The sequence below is a fragment of the Strigops habroptila genome, chromosome 1 (genome assembly GCF_004027225.2).
Source record: "Strigops habroptila isolate Jane chromosome 1, bStrHab1.2.pri, whole genome shotgun sequence".
NCBI lineage: Eukaryota > Metazoa > Chordata > Aves > Psittaciformes > Psittacidae > Strigops > Strigops habroptila.
Window position 1 is genome coordinate 137,504,571 of NC_044277.2, and position 20,730 is coordinate 137,525,300.

Consider the following 20,730-nt stretch of genomic DNA (forward strand, 5'->3'; position numbering starts at 1 on the left):
GGTTGACAGAAGAAGTGTCTAGTTGAATCAAAAAGATTGGTAGCAGTCACCTTACTGAAATCACATTTCTCTTTTTTTAAGAAAAGGGGGTAGAATTTTCTTGTGTTGATGCTTCTGCTGCAAAGGTGTTTCAGATTTTCAGTTTTTCCAAACTTAAGTTGAGCAAACTGGGGGAAGTTAATTGTGCATGCATGGTGTTAGTGCAAACACAGTTGACTGGCCCCGGAATTCCCTTGGGTGCTCACAGGGAATTTTGGCATGGGCACCTACCTGTTCCTTGAGCTGGAACTAAGGGGAGGGTCAGTGTTGCAATTGATAGGGGTGTTCAGTGGGAAGAGGAAGAAAGGAAGCATGTCATGAACTTGAGACACCCGCATTCAGAGACTTACAGTGAAGCAACACTCTGGTTTTGGTTTCTCATTTGTGGATATTGGTGATAGCATTAAGATCTTCTCTGATTTTCCCTGGCTATCATTGTTCTGGTGATGAGAATGTTTGCCTTATTCCTTCAAAACTTCACTTTGTAACTGCTCTTTCCCCTTATTCTTCCAGGATGTCAAACTGGCTTAGGTCCATGAAGACTACAAGCTCCCTCTGACTTGACTCCAGCTCTCAGGAGGAAAGGTACAGTTACAGGGGTAAGTTAAAATCCTCTAACAGAATCCTGTGAAGGAAATGAAGACTTTAATTAGTGCCCTTTCCTTTGCATGGCAGTCTCTGGTACATTTCTTCCTTTAAAGTTGCTTGGTCCATGACAGCAGGCTGTCAGTGGTAGAGAAAGGAAAATCCAAAAGAGTGGAGTCACTTTGAAAATGTAATGAAGAGTTAATGAATAGAGCACTTACAGGGAAAATACCAATGCAGGCTGTGTCAGGTAAGCACTTTAAAAGTGAAAAGTGCCCCCCTGTTGGTTTGTTCTCCTTTTAACTGATGTCTTTGAAAATCTAATTGGAATCACAGCTGAACTACCATGACAAAATATGGTTTTGGTAGATAAAGTTGAAATAATATACATTTAGCGATTGGGAGTGTTGCTGGAAATAGTAGGTGCATGTAGAAATGAACACTAATCCGCATTTCTTGTTTCATCCTAAGGGCAAAGTACCCTTGGTGCAAAGCCCAGGGGACCTATATAGTCATTAGCAGATGGAGTGAGACATTAATCTTCTACCCACAAATCTGCCCCAGCACATAAAGCAAGGAGCGTCTGTTGTGAGGATTGCTAGAGGTTGTATTAAACATGATGGTATAGTTTATAATCACAGTGCCAGCCACTCTTGCTGTTCATCGCTGTGTTTTCTTGGTACGCTCTGTCTCTGGATTTCACTTTTTCTATCCGTGTATAATGGAGTAGTGAGAGTTTCTGTTTCTTGAGATGTTGGCAGAAGCTTGTTCCAACACTCTTAAAATCTCCCTCTTGCTGTAAGCACTAGAGTACATTAGGATACATTTTAGGTACTTTTTTGTACATAAAGTACATAGGGGGAAATGTATGATTTTTGTGTCATTCAGTCTTTCTCATTTGGAGTAAGCTAGGAGACATGCATGGTTAATGAGGTATCTCAGCAGCACATTTTTATGGGAGCATAGTTTAAGGTTGGGAGTATGTCCAGTCTCCAAACTGCCTAGTGAGTGTTCTGTATGTGGAAACAAATGCCAGCTGGCAGTGGTTAAGGAGCGCATGCTTATTCTGCTCATGATAGCCAAAACATGCTCCCTGCTGTGTGCTTTTGGCAGCTTTGCACTGGCAATATGTCTCAAATGCCAGTTGCATGTCCTCCTTTCTTCCTCATAAGCATGTCCCACAAGGCATGATTTAGCCTAAATAAAAACGTGCCTCTGTTAGACTTGGTAATATATGGAAAGAAAGAGACTGCTTGTTTTCAAAAAGCAGTCTTTCTGAAACATATGTAGTAAATTATTTCCACAGTGGAAATAATAAGATGATTATCACATCTTGCTATACTCAGTGGCAAATTGGCCTTAAATTCCTGAAGATGTGATGATTTTTGAGACACCAATTCTCAGGCATACTACACTGACATTTTTGTGTAATCTGTTCTCAGCGAGAGTGCTGGTTGGAATTTCAGTCCTAAAGTGGCTGCGTATTAAGTGTATTTGAAGCTCTAACCCTGTGTCTTTGGTCAATGTATTAATTTAATTGGTGGTCAAGTTAATTGCACATCATCATCACAACTTATATTTCTTCCTATTTGTTGAATTGTTTTAAGCCAATAAACATCTAAAATATATGTTATATTTTGTTGTAAAAGATACCTTATGTGTGGGCATACTGACTTTTACAGTAAAGTGTTGCAAATGTGCTTAGCTGCATTATTTGAAGCAGTTTGTGAATTGTGGTACATTGGATACAAGTTCTTAAGAATCTGAAGGTAAATGAAACCAATCGATATTTGTTTGTCATTTTTATTTCCAGTAACAGTGTAACAGGTTAAAAAAAGCACAATTAAAGAAATAAAAATAACCCCAACCCAAACAAACAAACAACAAAAAAAGCCACCACAAACAAAACATCCAACAAACAAAACACTGAAGCTTTTCAATTCAGTACTTGAACAACTGCATTTAAGGTCAAGTCAACTGTAGGGTAAGTAACTTGTGCTTAGAGCTTGCGTTTAGAAATGCTTACATATTTAAGCTCCATATTGCTTTTTCTTTGAGATGATTTCTCACATCATTTGCTTGCAGCAGATCTTGATATTTTGCAAGATGATAATTCTGAATAATTTAAATGCCGTTTTCTTTTCTAAATCAATTAAATTCTGTTGAGATCTCATCAGATCTGAAAGTTTAAAAATCAGGTTATCTAACCTGTGTTCATTAGGAGAAAGTTGTAGTCTTGCAAAATCATGGAGCTTCCCAAAGCTGTGATCACATGACCACTAAAGAAGAGGAGAAATAGTACTTATTGGAAAATGCTGTATTTTTGGGTACCGTGCTTCCACACTGCCTGCGGTAGCTGATTTAATACTCCTGTTGCCCACTCTGCTTCCACAGTAAGAACGATCCACATTTCCCAATCAGGAGGTAAAAGAGGGTCATGCTGTGACCCTTTCCTATAAACTTGCCTCAGCAGCCTGATACCGCTATCACATAGCTTTCTTCCTCTCTGGCAAGAAAGACTCAACTCAGTTGCTTTCAACAGCTGATCTAAAATGGTGCAAATTACCTGTAAGTTCTTTGACGCATCCATCATCCAGCTATATCCTGGAAATCCAAGGGCATGGGCACCTCTCTCATGTTCAGGTACCTGAATGCTTCTATGTTTGTCTGTGCTATAGTGAGGTTGAGAATCAAATGTTGTTGTGATCGGTGTTGAAGAAGCACTGCTGCACATTGGTTAACTTATTCATGCTCTAAAAAAACCTTGGATATGACATGCAAAAAAGGTATTCTAGAAAAGAGGTTGCAAGATCAAACCCTCAGAAGTTGTGAAATGTCAGATTTATGTTATGCCAGATTTATTTTCTTCTGTGTCTGTAATTGATGCGGGAATATAGACTTGCAACCGTAATATCATTGTATCTTAACCACTGGGCACCTGAATTGAATAACTCTTGCATTAAAAGACAAGAGTGTGACGTGGTCATGGTATTTAGAAAATAGCATGGTAGTATTTGTGTATGAGGAAAAACAGATCATTCACAGAAGAATTATCATAGAATTCGAAGCTAACTTATATACAAGTAGAAGATAAACAGAATTGGATCAACAGCCTTTAAATTCTGTGTCAGCTAACTATATTTGCATTATGTAAACTTAATGTGGATTCTGACCTGCAATAAGTAAGCATGTGTAGCACGCACGATAGATTTCAATGAAGTTTCTCCCATTTATGCTGGTGTTAAATTCTGCCTCTTGTCAAAAAGTTTTCTAAAAGTTCTGCCAACACAGTTTTGTATTGGAACAGCTTTGAGGCTTGCCAGCAGTGTTTTTCTTTTGCGTTGTAGGAGCAGCTCTAGTTACATGCCAAAATATGGTCTTATTTTTAAACTGAAAAATAGATGAAACCTATGTAGAAATGGAAACTTTGTTGAATGCCAGATTCTGACCACGTTATTCCCATTGGAACCACTAGGACCACTTCTGCAATCTGCGCTGTGTTTATAGCATTTAAGAGGTATTTCACAATATGAGAAATACTGGAAAAAATGAGTGCAAGCAAGGCAATCTGCCAACGTCTATATCTCTTTAAAAAAGTTATTATAACCTACTTGCTGAGATTAGTTTATGCAGATATCAAATTCAACCAGACTTCAGTTACGGCCAGCCGTCTTCCATTTCAAAAGTGTTATTCTATAGGGAAGAGGCAGATCGAAAAATTTGGATTCCTAAATATTTTCAACACAATCATAATTTCATTATTTTGGCTTATTTTCCTAAGACAGTAAGACTCGGAGCTTGGAGGCTGTGTCTGTGAGAGCCTCTTTTCCCATATTCCTTAATTTTTAAACCTTTTGTCCAATGTAAGCAGAATTTTAAAGGGTTAGTTCCAGTATGATAGGGCTTAAAATAGATGGAGGGATTTGGGAAAAAGAAATATGGTACTCGAATATTGGTTTCCTCTCAGAGTACCTTCCTCAGACAGTAGCCTTAGTAAAAAGGCCCAGATATTTTGCCTCCAGCAGTGTGCAAGCAGTCAAATCTATTGAGGGCTTTAAGAAGAGGCTTTAGTGACTTTGGGCAGTCGTGGAATTAGAGCTTGTGTGAAAACGATAGGTATGTCATTTCATAGTTCTACCATAAAAGGAAGGCAGAAATCTGTGTTACAAATCAAGGAGACTTTACAGAATCATAGAATCAACTAGGTTGGAAAAGACCTTTAAGACCATCAAGCCCAACCATTACCCCAGGACTGCCAAGTCACCACTAAATCTTGTCACTATGAGTGTATTGTACCTGGAGTCTCAACTTGGTCTTGAGCTGAAGTCTTGAGGGCATTTGCAGAGGTAGTATAATGAAGTGGAGCTCTGCAAGTGTCATGAATGCTAAAGGAGACAGGAGTTGCCATTATAGCGTTTTTGAAAGCAAGTAGTACAGATTAGCAAGAAGTCTAGTAAGATGTGAAATGCTCACTAGTTTTGATAGCTGAAGAGTTGTTCTTGATACATCCCTAGGCAGCTGTGGTCCTGCTAACCCATGGCCTAAGGATAGCATACTGCTCAGCACAACTCTTTGCATGTTTGACAGTAAATTGTTTATAGACTAATGCAGCTGGGTGGTATTACATTTTTGACACTCAAGATTTTTATCACCACTTCTCAGTGGTGATTCATGGAAAACATTATTAACAGTGTACCTGCTAGCGAATGCATAGTGTTTGAGGCTGAAGTTGATTATTTGTAGGATTGCAACACAGAGACTGGTCTGATGAACTGCCTTTCCCAACATGTTCTTTCTTGGTGCTGAACTTTCAATCAGGTTGTAATCGGCAGAACAAAAGCTCTTATATGAGGAATTAAATTCACCTTGAGAAATGCATAGTTCTTCACAGACTTGAAAATGGGCATGATGGATTTATGTTCTGAGCAGATAGCCCCTTAGCTCAGATGGCAGATCTTAAACATAGGCCTCCTGTTTTGTACATTCACACTGCTTTTGGGATGGATTTGTAGTACTACTTCTACTTTCAGTTGTCTAGTATTTGCTACTTTTACCTCAATTCATAAGATGGATCTTCATTTTGTACCTAAAGGGATCTAGTAATTGTCTTATGTAGGCTTTTTAGCAGGGCATGGCCAGCTCTAGGGATCTTTGACTGTAGTAATCTTATTGCCAATAGATGTAACTTCGTATAAATTGGATTTCCTTTTTCTGAAGCCTGAAATGACCTGTATCTTTCTGAGTTTTAGAAGATGAAGGCTAAGGGTGTAAAAAGGCAGTTAGACACTAAGCTCCCACTGGCTGTATTTGGTGCATAATTCCTATTTGTATATTTGCAAATCTTAATATTTAGTTGGTGTATATGATAAATGTTTAAGGAGGTGGCAAAGAAGCTACTTTCTACTACTTGGTTCTGTAACTGTAAGTACACTGACTTTGATATGAGAATCATCAGGCAATAAGTCTTGGTGATGGTTAAGTTATTCACTCCTAGAAGTTAAATAATTCATCTAAGAAGTGTCAGCAGCTGGGTCTTGTTAATGGTAAGCCTTTCATTTCTGTTAAATCAATTGTGAATAATAGGATCCTTCAGAGAAAAATGATGAAGCATTGATTTCCAAATTGGATGTCTGATATTGAAACATTAATAAAAATCCAGAGCAAGCAGGCAACTAGGACCTCATACACTCTGATCATCTAAGTAGTAATCAGAGCAAATCAATGATTTTTGTGTATGGTGCTAGATCTGTTAACATTTCATCTGTCGCCATTCATCATTTTGTCTATAATTTCATTTTTATAATTGTTTAGATTTTGGGGCCTTAATAGTATGCATTGAATCAAGCATTTACTGTCAAGCTTTTGTGAAACAGAAGTGGCATTGCCATATTCTTTACTGTTTGTCTGTCTTACAATTGTAGGGCTTTCTATAGCAATGGTCAAAATAATGTCTATGTATTTTCAAATGAGGTTAAATCTTCTTAGAGGAGAATACTCCTGTTGTAGTTTCCTCTGCAACATCTTCCTTGGACTGTTCCCCAGCTACACCTTCTGGCTCTGTGTGCTTTGTTCCAGGCTGTCTTGTGTTGTTGTGGAGGACTCTGACTGTCTGGATGTTTGCAGAGGAGGTCAATGCTGACATGGTCAGATAAAGCCTTTGGTGGCTTTAATAAAGAGAACAAAGACTTTGGTGATAGGAGTGTCCATGTGTGATCTGAGAGGGAGTAGTTGGTGGTAGAACATTCCCCGAGACACGGAGGCCGCAGGCGTTTGTGGATGGGATAGCTGTGTTCCTTGTACTTCCAGCCTCAGAGTCAGTGGGATTTTTGTAATGCAGTGTGAAGGTTACAGATGTGGGTGTGGGGTTTATTTTTTGTTATTATTTTTAATTCTATTTGAAGGCTGGGTTCAGTGCTTTTGTTTATTTCTGCTAGGCACTGGCTTTTTCTGTCCAGTGTCATGCTTACCAGCGATCCCATTTCATTTAAAGCTGTATTGAATTTGCATGGAAGCCTCCATACAGTCAAATCTGCTTCCTGTTGAAGTCAAAGGAAGTTTAGGCTAAAACTGGACCAGGATTTGGCCCATAAAGCATAGCAAGAAAATTGAACAGTTATAATAAAACTCTTAAGGCAAATAAAATGTTCTAGCAGGTGTTCATAAATGTGCTTTGTGCTCATAGACTCTGTTAAATGTTAATACTAAGGTCCTGCAGAAGCTGCACATAAGGACTGTGTGAAGGAAGCAAATGTCTGTTAAATGTGCTGTGCAATATTGTAGCAAAGGTGGGTGGCAGTGCAATGCCATGCTACCTATTAGACTGAAACATGAAAGCTATTAGAGATTCTGCTGAATTTTCATTTTGTGAGGGAGTAGCTTTCAAGAGAGAACATATCATATAAAAAAGCCATGTGTTGTGCAAAACTAGAGGCATCTTTGTCAGTGTATGCAGTTTTCTTGGATGTATATGGAGCTTATTAGGGGCAGCAGCTAACATACTGTATTAACAATAAATTTAAAATAAGACAATACTTTTGAGGAGAATAATAGCTTAAGAGCAGTTTCATTTTTCACATACTTCGTTTTCCGTGATTTAGATTTTTTTATGCATTAGATGAACCCACAGGCAGAAGTACTAATGTGACCCTAAACATGTTTTGAGGATAACAGGTATTGGCAGGCTTTTTTATTTAGATCTCCATCTTATGCTAACTCTTAATATTTTTTTAATCCATCACTTTTTCATCAAAGCACAGTGAGGTCCATTTTAGATTTCCAGGAGCTTTCGGACTTTCCTCCTTTCTGGCTTCTAGGGGAATCATTTGTTGGCTTTTTCAGCATGTCTTGCAGCATGCTCTGAAAGCTGGTAGCTTGTACTAGCTTGTTTTCCCCTAGCAGTTAATTTCATTAGGATTCAGGTCAAACCCAAGGGACAAAAAAAAAATCTTTGTGTACTGGAGTCAGTTCCTAAAATGACACCATGAATGTGGCCATCATTGTTAGAATGTGTTTTGTTGGTGTTTGATTAATTGGCTATCATCTCATCAATGCTCAGTCATTGTGTTGCAGGATAAAAGCAACCACATATTACAAAGATACTCTCTTTCCCCGTTAACTTCTTCATTTTCTGTGCTAAAAGAGAATGCATTAGCTTGGAAAACACTAAGGTGGCTGAGCGAGGGATGGTCTTTCACATGACGTTTAGATCTATCAAGTCACAGGCATTGCAGCTGCTCTTGTAGTACATGCCACTGTCAGAATGTCCATGTAATGTCAGAAAGACTTTTCCACTGTCGCCTTGGTTTTGTCCTCAAGTGTTTGTTCCCTGCAGTGGCAGTGCTAACATTTTTATTTTTTTTTTTTAGCTGAGGGGAGTGTGGGTGTCTTAGAACTTGCTTCATTCCACCTTGTGAAAAAGATTGAAGCATGCACTTACACGGTGAATTCTCATCACTTGCTTCCTGAACAACCAGTGTGGTGGAACCTCTTGGTTTTCTCCTCTGTAGCAGTGCTGCACGAGTGTGCTTATGAATTTTCAAAGCATAGCTGAGGATTGTCATCAGCAAGCAGGGTGGGAGCTCCCACATGTAGTACGGTGTCTTTTCTTGTAATTCTTCTAGGACAAGGAGGCCTAGTAGAGAAGCGGGGCAGGGAAAGGCTAGGAACTGGTCTTAATCAAGTGGAAAATATGTCGGTACTTCTCTTGTAAGTTGTGGCACTTCTAGGATAGTGATGTTCATGCAGAACTTTTAATCCCTGCAGTATATTACAAATGCATTGTGTGAGAATTAAAAGTTAATTGAGGCCATTATTTTATGACTGGGCTATTTCTGCAGTAAAGTTATTTGAAATAATGGGCCATGAATGCATTTTGTTTATTAACTTCCCTAGTGCTCATTTTTCTCTATCTTTTTTTATCACAGAGCCGTGGTTTTGAAATGGGAAGCTCTCCAATGACACTAAATCCTGCAACATATAAGGCATGTTACTTACAAATAGTGTGTTTTGTTGGTTTCAAGATATGCAACAGCATAGAGTCAAAGCTTTTGGAAGGCTGAGCTTTCAAGTGACTTTCTACCTAAGGGAAAAATAAAAATACAGAGGGGGTATTTTTTCCCATTTGTTTAAAACTTTTTTGATTCAGGTACTTAAATGGTCATCTGTGTTCTGAAGATGGGAAGCTAGGGTAAGGAAAATAATTTGCTTTGTCTGGGATTATGAAGGGAAGTCTGGCAGACAAGGAAATTAAATTGAGATCCCCTAAATGTCAGGCCAGTTCCATAACTACTAGAGTATCTTTCCTTCCTTTTCTAAAATGTCTGTCAGAAATCTAAAGTTTAGATTTTCTAAGATTTCCATAGGACAACTGCTGTGTTTCCCTGAGGATGCGAATACCCGCTATTTGTATAAATTCATCATCCTTTGAGGTTGGGAGTAGTGTATCTGTTATTAAAACTGCAAAAAAAGACAGTGTCAAGTGAACATGCTTCTAATAATATTTTGGATTTCCTTCTCTAATTGTTTAATGGAATTAATATGAACATTTTAGCTGTAAAGTTGGACAGCTGCATCAGGATGTGATTTAACTGGCTCCTCTTTCAACACATTCTGGCAAGCTTTACCATATGCAATGTTACAAAAATCCCATTTATCTGTCATGTAGCTTTCCTGCACTTCTTTAACTTCCCATTATTTATCCATTCTGCTCCTTAGTTCTTGGCTATGATAAAATGTAGTGCAAGGCAAAAACCTTGCATGCCACCTTCTCTCTTATCAAAGGTGCTGGGGCTTGTGCAGGTGCGGTGATTACCTGACAAACTGCAGCACTAAGTGATGCAGTGTGTAACTATACTACCCATCTGTTCATCACATCTTGTCATGGTTTTCTGTATGTGCTGAGAGACTAGTTTTGCAGTTCAATCTTTTGCTTGTTGCATCCAAACTCAGTTTCAAGTGCTTTTGTCCAAGTAAGGAAAACACGAGGAAGTTGCCTACAGATCGATGCTAAACTTGTGTTTTCTAGTAGAAACTTTTATTTTTGTTGTTTTGTTTTTGGGGAGAGTATTGTATTTATATAATAGTTGTATGCTAATAATATATAGAGAGTATATGGCAGCTTAATGAGGTTTAATACCTCTGGGTTGACCTGGCGATCTATAGTGCTCACCACAGCACGGCCTTTACCTTGCACGCATTGTTTTGTGCAATTCTGAAGGCAGCAGCTAGGAGAGCCATCATTATAGCCAGCTCCTGGGAAGTTGGTTGTTGTGTCTGCCAGCGGGACTATGCTGAGCATTAAATTCTGCCTCTAAAACTGGGAGAGGCTTGTGCACTGCAGTCAATTACAAAGTTAAGTAAAGTATTGTCTATTTTTTTTATAAGGTGCTGATTTCTGTCTCTTGGTAGTTGTGTGGTGTCCATTCTTGCTTAGCTGGGAAAGCTTACGAGGCTTTTGCGAACCAACAGGTTTAGAGTCTGGAGACAGCTGGCAATAGAAAGCAAAGAACTTGGAAAAAAACCCCACATATGTGAGCGTCCTGAATGGAGTCAAGATTAAAGTAATTTATTCTGGATGATTTTAATAAAAATGCAGCTCTTATAGTTTTAAAAGAATACCTTATAAACTCATATTCTAAAGATAAAAGCTATCAAGTACAAATGCATGGTATTACACCAGATACCAATTACTGCCATTTCTTAATGTACTTGTGTTTTTTTAGTTTTGCATTTATTAAATATTTAGAAGTTCAACTGTAGATTTTTTTAATCAAAATCAGAATGTTCTCACAAAATGGGTGATTACATCATTTGCACATATATATTGTAAGACATTTTAACGATATAAGCATTTTTTCATTTAGACAGCAACCATAATAAATTGAAATAAAATTCAGCCTTGATTGATGTTCTGTGTGTCATGTACAGGGCAAATCCCATCTATTAAATGTGGTTTGCCAAGGCAGCAATATTAGTAGCATTTGAATGTTTTTCTTATTAAGGAGAAAAATGGTCAGCAACATCAATACTGTCTGCACCAAAGACCATGGCAAATGGAAACTGCCTGCAGCACATTTGAATTCCTCGCTGTATTTGGGATGAAGGTATGATGCAGGCAGTGAGGTTGGGGTTTTTTTTTTTTTATTTTTTTAAATTAGGATAGACTATTGCAGTTCTTCGGATGAAAGACAGAGGCTGATTACAACATAATGGAGTGTACTGTATTCATCTCTTTGAAATATGACCTCACTCGGCCTTTTCCATTTTACAATCGATTCTCTCATTCCCTTAATGAACCTGTGCGTTCATGAGTCTTCCTTGGAAGTATGCACATGAAGTATTACAGTACCAGAGAGTAATTGTCTGACAAGCCAAGTGCAAGTAAAGTGTCTCCCTTGTAGTCTTGTTCAATAATATTACGGACCATTAATGCATTGCATCAGGTTCCATATTGTTTTGTTAAAAATTATGCAACCATATTTTTCTTAGTTGTTCATAGTTTTTCTAAAGCGGTAGCTTCAGAAAACTGCTTCAACATCAACTCTGCAGAACAGTACGTATGTGTAAGAGATGAGCTATTAGAAAGGCACTCTTACAGTCAGTTTTCTGTTGTTAGGTATTGAAACTGAATAAACGAATATTATGTTAAAGGAAGAGAGGAAGTGTTCTTTGAGGAGAAGAAAATGTATTAAAATTCTTTAAGGAATTACTAGAGGTACCATCATTTGGAAGATACAATTTTTAAAGGATCAGATACCTAGTATGTGACTTTTTATCTATCTGCTTCTTTTGGCTATCAATGTGAGTAGATGTAGTAAGAGAATGCTGTTAATTAATGTGTTGCATGCTTTGTATATATGTGTCCTTACGTGTATTTTCTGATGAATTTTAATATAAATATAGATTGTTTATATAACTATAAACTAATATGTATTGTCTATAACTATAACATTATCAACCCATAGCTGTTAACTGGTTGTTGATCTTTTCAGCTTGCTACAAAATACAAAACCACCCAGTGGGTGATAAAAACACAAAACAACCTGGATGGTACCAAGGATCAAACTACGAGTATAGAGCTCTCTGTGCTTTCCACTGGGGAAAGCAGGAGAGCAGGGAATGTCTTGTACCCCAGTCTCACTCTGGGCACAAAGCTGCCGCACAGGCTGAACCTTACTGAGAACTACCCAGGAGAGCTGGCAAAACGTTATGGAAAGACATTAAGACTAAACCACACACAGAGTAAATCAGACAGAAAATTTGCAGAAGCCTTAAAACCTTTGTAATGACAATTTCATTGAAATTCTAAGTATTTGATGTATCACCACCAACCCTGATTTGATAAAAATGACCATGAAATAAAGATTGAGCTCGGAGAGAAGCAACAGTCCTGTCTGTGATGTCGAAAAGATAATTCATCATGTCAGAAGGCAGCATTTCCTTTCAATTAGGCCAAAGTCAGTGTCCTGAAGTGTGAAAATTGCCTTGAACAGCAGACCTGTTCTGGTCTTGTTGCTCAGGACCAAAGATAAGAAGTAAGTAAAAGTAAGGTTTATTTTATAAAACATGAGAGGAAAAAACCCTCAAGTTTTGGATTACATTATGCCTGTAAAGGTTTTTCTTTAATTGCTTTGAAAGAAAAAACATCTTTGCAAATGTAATGCACACTCTTCTTTTTAAATCATACCTTTCACTTTTGATGGAACTTTTGTTCCTAATCAGTTCTCCTACTGGATGTAAAGAACCCATGCTAATCCATTGATGATTGCCTGCTTTAGGATGTAAAATCTACTTGGGGTATTTCTATAATGTTTTAGCATCTTCATTATCTCATCATTCGTGTGGCATACATATGCTTCTGTTTTCAGCAGGGGCTCTGCATCTCCCATGCATGAAGTGACGGAAGCCCCATTCAGAAAGCATGTATTCAGTAGGGTTACTTTCATATATGCCTGGAGATTAGACTAAAGCCTCACCTGATGTCAGTGGGGTTGAATGTGTGTTTAGTTGAGGCTTTCCATGAATAAGAGTGGTTTTGTGCTGAAATGCCTTTGAACATTCTTCATTACTCAATACCACATTGTACACTCCTCAGAGGACTTGAGGATAATTTTTTAACCTGTGTTAGTGATGAAGATAAGTGAACTGTTTGCTTATCTTCATCTTATCAGAACCATATTACAGTAGGTACTCACAAGACAAGCTGTAAAGGGTCAGCGCCTCTGTTCAAAACAACTTCAGACCCGTGAGAGGACAGCTTGCTGGGAGGGCAACCGGAAAGCCTGATCTGCAACCTCGTGAGTGATTTGTTATCTAGTGTTAGTAAGCAGACTTACAGAGACTTTTGGTTAAGGTCCATCTTTCAGAAGATTTGTGTGTGCTTGGATAATTCACATTTTGTATTTAGTAGATAGCAAGAAAAAGGAACCATTATTTCCCTGCAGAAATATTAACAATCACGTTCAAGAGTCAAATGCACAAAGAATGCCTTCTTCTCAATTATCTATTAATCATCTTTTTACTCTCCAGCCAATAGAAAATACAGTTCTTTTGGTCTCAAAAAAGTTTTAAGTTGAAATTAAATTAAAGGGCTGTATTTGTTTTATTATTTGTTTTCCGATTTTTGAGTTCATAAGGATCATATATTTTCAAGTTTTTTACTTTGCATTCACGGGGCTGTGAAACTTGCTTAATTTTTAAGTGAAGGATGTGATGGTTAAGTTGTAGCAGTACAACAAAAACTGCAGACTATAAAATTGTTGGAGAGTTGGCAATTCATAAAGTGAAATCTGAAAGAACAATCTACAGTTATGAGGTCCAGTGAAGAAACGAAGCTACATGCCTGTGCTCCATCTCACTTTTACATCCAACATTTACAGTATATTGGTCCACTCTAGAAAAGAAATAATGTACCATTCTTTTTCTAAAATATTCAATTTAGAATCGCTTCTCTTAAGCATTTTATGATCACTTGGTCTGTATCTTCAGTTACTGGACTGCTTTGCTTCCCAATTCAGTAGTATCTGTGATTTGTTACCTACTCTTCTTCTGATACTTTAAAGCTTTTGCTGTTAATAAGAACTAGGAAAATAAAATGTTTTGCCTCCTTGGATGTGTTCAGATGCTGTGTTTATGGCTATGGAGATCAATGCTACTTTTGCTTTAGAAGGCTGTTTCTTAAGATAGAAATTGCTGTCTGATACTGTGCTTTTAGAAAAAAAGATTCCTATAGGATTATTTCTGAATCATTGATTCTAATGATTTTAGATGGAGACACAATAGTTGGAAAAAAGCAAGGACAAAGTGTTTTTAAAAACATGGAAGAAATTCCCCCCTCAAAGGAGACAAAAAAGCAGTAAGAATGGAGTTAAATGTAGCACTTGCTGCTATAAAAATGTGTCTGACCCAGTGGAGCAATTTCTTACTGTAGGCTGACTGCAACCTAGTGTACTGGAGAACTTTCTAAAATCTCAGAAATGGAAGTGCTTTCTTTATACATCTTAGGTACATTCATGAGCTGTCATTTAAATGAATACAGGTTTTGTGTGGGATGCATGTGAGCTCTTAGAAGCATTGCTGTTTGCAGGCTTTTGAGGTTAGAAGAGTGCCTTTTGGGACAAATGCTTTTTCAACAATAGGAGTGAATGTCAGTAATACGTAGTATTTCAAGCTGGATTGTTGCCCCACTTTTGGATTGCTCAACTAAGGACTGAGAAGAAAGAAAATATATCAGCTGATGGTGGTAGCAGCCGCAGCCAGACAGGTTTAGTGAAATACTGTGAGAATTTGATGATTCCCATCAAAGCATAACCTATCCTTTTCTTGGTTATATTGCTGCTTATTGAAAGGTTTTGTTGGATCAGAGGATGTCTGTGGCCCTTTCTTCCTTTCAGAGTAGAATTCTCCTAGGAAGAAGAGGCAAATAAAGGTTCACAAGATGATAGACTATAATAGATCATCTTTTGTTATGAGTGGTTCTACAACTTGGTCCGATGAAGAAGGTACAGGTACAACTGAAGATGGTGAACAGGTACAACTAAAACTAAACCAGACTATTTTGTGTTAAAAGACATGAACTAGTACAATTTTTTTCCTAGACTTTCAAAAAGTTCTCATCCCAAACTGTTATACTGTAAGAAATGTGTAAGTGTATGGAATAGGATGCCTGAGGCAGACTTACTGGAACCATTCCTTCTGCAAGAATTACAGCATAGTGTAACCGGGGGTTATTCTGTCTTCTGTGTGCGTGTTTCATGCTCAGAGCCACTTGGACACTTGCAACTTGGACATCATAGAAGATTACTGGGAAAATGTAGGAATATGGGTAGTAGGATGTTATTAATGTTACTATTGTATAGCAATCCCCAAAAATCAGTAAAGCAATGGTAGGATTTGTGGGTGATACAAAATGAATTGGAGGAAGGCTGACGGACTTTAGGGTGTATCCAGTAAACCTTAGGGAATAGGCACTGTGGTAGCAGATGAAATTTTGCAGCTGACAAATCCAAGTAAAATCTTCCGATTTTGACCTAATATTTGACCTAATTGTATGTTGCTGAATATTAAATTAACTACATTTGCTGCAGGAAAAAAGCTAGCAAGTTAGTCTTTTGTCTGGCTCTTAAAAATGAGAGGGAAAAAAAGATAAAAATAACAAAAAAAATTTTATAAAACATAATAGCAGTAATCCCTTGTTACTAGTTGCTGCTGGTTTACATCATGATGCTTTGTAATAGGAATTTTTCATTTTGTTCTGCATCACTCTTAAGAAAACACAGTAAAAATAGAGAAGGGCTGCAGCATGGGCAGAAGTGATTTGTGGCATTGGAAGGAGTTTGTTGTGATGAGGTACTGAAAGAAATAAAACCAGCTTAGTTAGGTTAGAGGATGAGCAGTCTGGGGGTGCGTGTATAAATAAATCATGTGCTTTAACTTACAGCAAGAACAAAGAACTACATTGAAAGGCAATAAATGGAGATAACCAATTGAAACAGTTTGTGTGTGGGTTTTTTATACAGTACATAATTAACTTTAGGAACTTGTGGCAAACCAGATACCTCAGTCTAAATGCATAAATGAGAAGAAATCCAAACCCTGACATTTACACATCTGATTAAAACAGACGCATTAACAGAAGTTAGGATAAACACCCACTCCCAACCCAGTGTTTTAAGGCATAGTTACAGGAAAAAAAACAACCCAAGTTTACTATGGGCAGGTTATTCTGTACTTGTGTATTGCAGTATACCTTTCTTCTCTGTGATACTAATCACTGTTAGGGCCAGAGGTAACATTAGGCAGATCACAGATCTCCTTAGTCTGACTGACCATTTTGATTGTTGTTTTCTCAGAATTCTTATATGTTTATGTATCTCCAGTGCAGCAGAAAGTACGTAATTCTTCTGTGAATACCAAAGTCTCAAGCATCTAGTAATTAAAAGGAAGAAAATGGCCAAAAAGAAAAAGATTTATTTTTTTGTGCTTATTTGCTTATTCACAGATGAGAAATTATTTCTGAATAAGGGATATCTCTGATAAGAATCTAGTGATAAGTTTCTAGTGATACGTTACTTATATAACTGAGAGTGTGTTCATGGAAACACCCTCAAGAAAAGTAGGTTTTGAGTCATAATGAATAGTATGTTCAATCAAGGATTCACTATGCTGTCAAAAGTATGTTTCAGGATGGAGTGTGTACTTGAATGTATTCACATATTAGCTGACTATGGATTATTTTTTTTTCCTTCCCACGAAAACTGACGATGATTTGGATGAGCCTTAAATCCTGGACTGAAGTATAGCTTGTGTGCTCTTCTGAAATAAAGTGTATGTTTGGAACTTATTCAGGTCCACTAGCTGTTATTAATATATATGCTTCTCCCAGGGCAATGAGCTCAAGCAGCTACTGCCCATTCATAAATATCTTATTTTACCTATATGAAGTGGGACTCCAGAGACATTCCTGTTCTCATGGACAGGGCTGCATTTGCAGTGAAACTGCATATATTGTGTACTGTATAGTTCTAGTTTATGACATTTGCTTTTGTTAGGGTTTCTTCTGGGTAATCAGCATTTCAGCCACAACTCCCCTTATCTGGAAAATGCAATCCTTGTACAGAATAATGTGATTTTTTTCTTTTTTTTCATGAGGAAAAAGCAGTGGAGTCACAAATGATTGCACTAAAACTGATTTGGAAATTTATGCAGGATGGAAGTGGAGGTGTATGTCCTACCTGAATATAATGTTCTCCAATATTCCTTATAGCTTTTCATCAGTGTAGCAGGGTAGTTGCTTTCTGTGTGTTGGAGATTTCATATTTATACAAGGTGAAACTAATTGCTGTGCAGCCAGCTACCCTTAAACACATATACCGCTTTCATCTTGAAAATAAGTACAAATTAGCTGACACCTAAGTCTTCATCTTATTCAGTGCAAGGGCTGGCTTTTCAACTTGCATATGAAATCCATGTCTGACTCCAGTTGTAAACTCATGTTTCCTGTCCATGTGTTCATGAATAAATACACAATGTGATTTACTGCAGAGAGGATTTGGCTAGACCCAGACCCTGGGGCTGATCAGCTTTAGCAGCATGCTTTGTGAACTTCCATCCTTTAGGTACACTGACTGCCTTTAATTTTTGAACACGTTGGGTGTTTTTCCCTTCAGAATGTGACCATAGGGGGAGAGCTGTGGAAACTGAAGGATGCTATTGCAAGAGCTTACGGTGAAAATTCTCCCATGTGCATGCGTAACTTCTTTTAGCATTAACGGAAACTATGTGCTCACACTGAGGATAGAATAGAGCCTTTTGTTAATATCAAAGAGCCAATCAAGGAAGATTTTTTGATATAGAAAGCCTCCTGCTGCTTCCAAAGAAGTTCCCTCTGCAAAGCACAATGATAAATAATCTTACTTCTTCAGTCATTGTATTACAAAAGGGTATTGTTTTGTACTGTTGCATTCAGTGGAACTCATGAAATTCAGTTCTGTTTGATTAGATGGGCCAGAAATACTGCAAAAGGCGATGTGCTAGGCTGGTTCTTCACATACTCGAGCCTCAGATGCTTTAGCTGGGTAGTTTTCCAGAGTATATCACTCCAACCTGCCCTCACTACAGTTACCTGTAGTATTTCTTTATAACTTTTAATGGACCTGATTTTTTAATTTTTAGGGGTGTTTTAGTTGAAAATTTTCTGAGATGGTTTGTGCCTCTCTAAATGGAAAGAGTTTGTGTAATGATATGTATGATCAGAGTGACGTTGTGCATTCTGAAATAAGCGGTAACACAACTAATTAAATAATATTTGTCTTGTAGGCTGGGCCATGCTGAAATGCCTTGAGGTTTTCATGTCAAATATATGAATGCTCTTTAACTGGGAAATAATGATGAATACAAGGAACTGAAAGGCTGTTAACATTGGAAGAAGCAAGCAAACTCAACAGAATGAGCCCCATTAGCTTTTAGTACTGTCTTTGAAAACATAAAAGTTGATTTTTATGTGTTTATCCTAAATTACTTAAGGCAACAACATCCATAGCTGCTGGTAGTTCATGTTGTCTTCAGATTTCAAAGTGAAATCTGAAAAAATCATTGCTTCCTCTTCATGTTTTAGGAGAGGGACCAAGAGAGTAATTACCTGTACACATCCTGAATGCCCTGCTCCTATATAAAATATCTATAACATATTGTGTGATACGGTAATAGATAATATAGTATTATATACATAATATATACATGTACTATTTTCCCTAGATTTGAATCTTGCTAGGTCTGATTTTCTATTTATATTAAAGGTGTTTTGTTCTACTCTCGATGTCTCGACAGTGTAAAGGTCATAAGAATCCCTTTTACTGCAGTGATGTAAAGTAACCTTATTAATGCAAGTAAAAATTTGCCTTAAGGTTTTAGGTTGCAATCTCCTATGCATTTAAAAGTCTTTCCATCCTTTTTCATGCTTTATCTCTATTAAAGAACAGTTTAACAGCGGGAAGGATGCACATCATTCATCTGCTCTGAGGCTAATACTGCTGTTCCCTGCAAAAATGTCATTTGTGTCACTGCATATTGTGCACTTAAATAATATTTAATTCTGTGACCTTGGTTCACCATGCCTTCCCAATTGTCCATTAAGTCTCATCTTCAAGCAAAGGCAATCTTTGCTTCATGGATACTAGGAAGAATGCCTGATAGAATTGAAAGAGGTTTCAAAATTAGGATTCCTTGTATGTTTGGCTCCTCTTAATCATGCTACTTATTGCCATGCAACTTAAGAGATGAAAGTGAAGAATTGAAACTGAGGGAGGGAAGGGATTGAGGAGGAAGAAAGAACAAACCAAGGTTCAGGGTACCATGTGAAGTTGTATCACCTTATCATGCAATTGCTCTCATTTATTCGGTAATTAAGTGTGAATATAAATACCTTAGGCCTGTTTCATTTCTTGTCATGGCAAACCAGCTTCCACCTTTGGTTTTTGTATAGCACTTAGATAAAACGGTTATAGTCATTTTAGAAAAATTTGAGTTATCTGGACAAGTTAAGACATTATTTTAACACATTTCTGTTCCACCTTTGAAACTTGTGAGAGACAGATCAGACAGAGCTTTCAACAGCTTCCAAGCTGCAAGAAGGATTTGAATAAGATTAGTAACTTGAATATGGTTAAAAGAATAAGGAAAGCCCCAGCTCAGTCCAAGTGGGTTTTTTTGCATACATGGAGTACAGTGGTTAAGTTTTTCTTCCATACTGTAGGCAAATCTTGCACATTTGGGGCTCACTCTGATTTAAAATAAATTTTATGTTGACATACTGCTGTTCACACTTTTAGAGCACGTTATAGGCTACAGTGTTGTTAGGGATGAATCCACCTAACAATAAAAGGTGCAGAACATTTGGAGGGACAGGTTTTCAGCTGATCTGAGCAGTATCATTGACTGAAAATTACTTTACCTGTTTATCCCAACTCAGAATTTGGTCCTTATCTCCAGATTTCTTCATGAATTTATGCCTTTTACAGCACATTGTTGCTTTCTGACTGAGATCATTAGTAAGTTGTCACAGCTCACTCGTAAGAGACATGTCAAATGCCAACTCTTCTTGTTTAGTTTGTCTTGCTTGGCAGATTCTTAACCAAGGGGTGTGAGATTTTATTCAGACAAATTAGTGGGCTTTTATATTGCTGAGGTTGCCTTTAAGAAAGGATTTTACTGAACGGATTTGACTCTACTAACAACTGTTTTGAGAAATGTATAGCTGGTTCCATATTTCAGTGGTTATTCTGAAACCTCGCAAAGATTGAATCATTTTGGAGCATATTATTTCCTTAATGTGGGACCATCAATGGTTTCAAATTTTTCTTTTCCTCACTAAATAATGCTGTAGCGAAGAGCAAAGTTATTAGCTGTACATATAGGCTATTTACTTTACAAAGAATTTTTGCTGCTATACACGTGCCAGTCTATTCTAGTTCCTTTGATCTGTGGGAAAGCCAGTCAGACTTCCCAGGGAAATTGTGAACGCTTGGATACTGTGGAAACTCTCCTGATGTTCAGTTCGCTGTTGTCATTGGGAAATCTTCTGTGCATTTCTGATAGTGTTTCGTATAGATC

At 37.5% G+C, this 20,730-nt stretch overlaps 1 protein-coding gene across 1 annotated transcript in view; it reads left to right on the forward strand.

Moving 5' to 3' along the window:
* The first annotated feature begins 552 nt into the window (after positions 1–552).
* The window catches only part of RARB (retinoic acid receptor beta), a 309,913-nt gene continuing 289,735 nt past the window's right edge, over positions 553–20,730 (forward strand). Inside the window, exon 1 of the mRNA XM_030495408.2 lies at positions 553–638. The gene's annotated coding sequence lies outside the window, so the exon portion shown is untranslated. The remainder of the gene's footprint in view (positions 639–20,730) is intronic.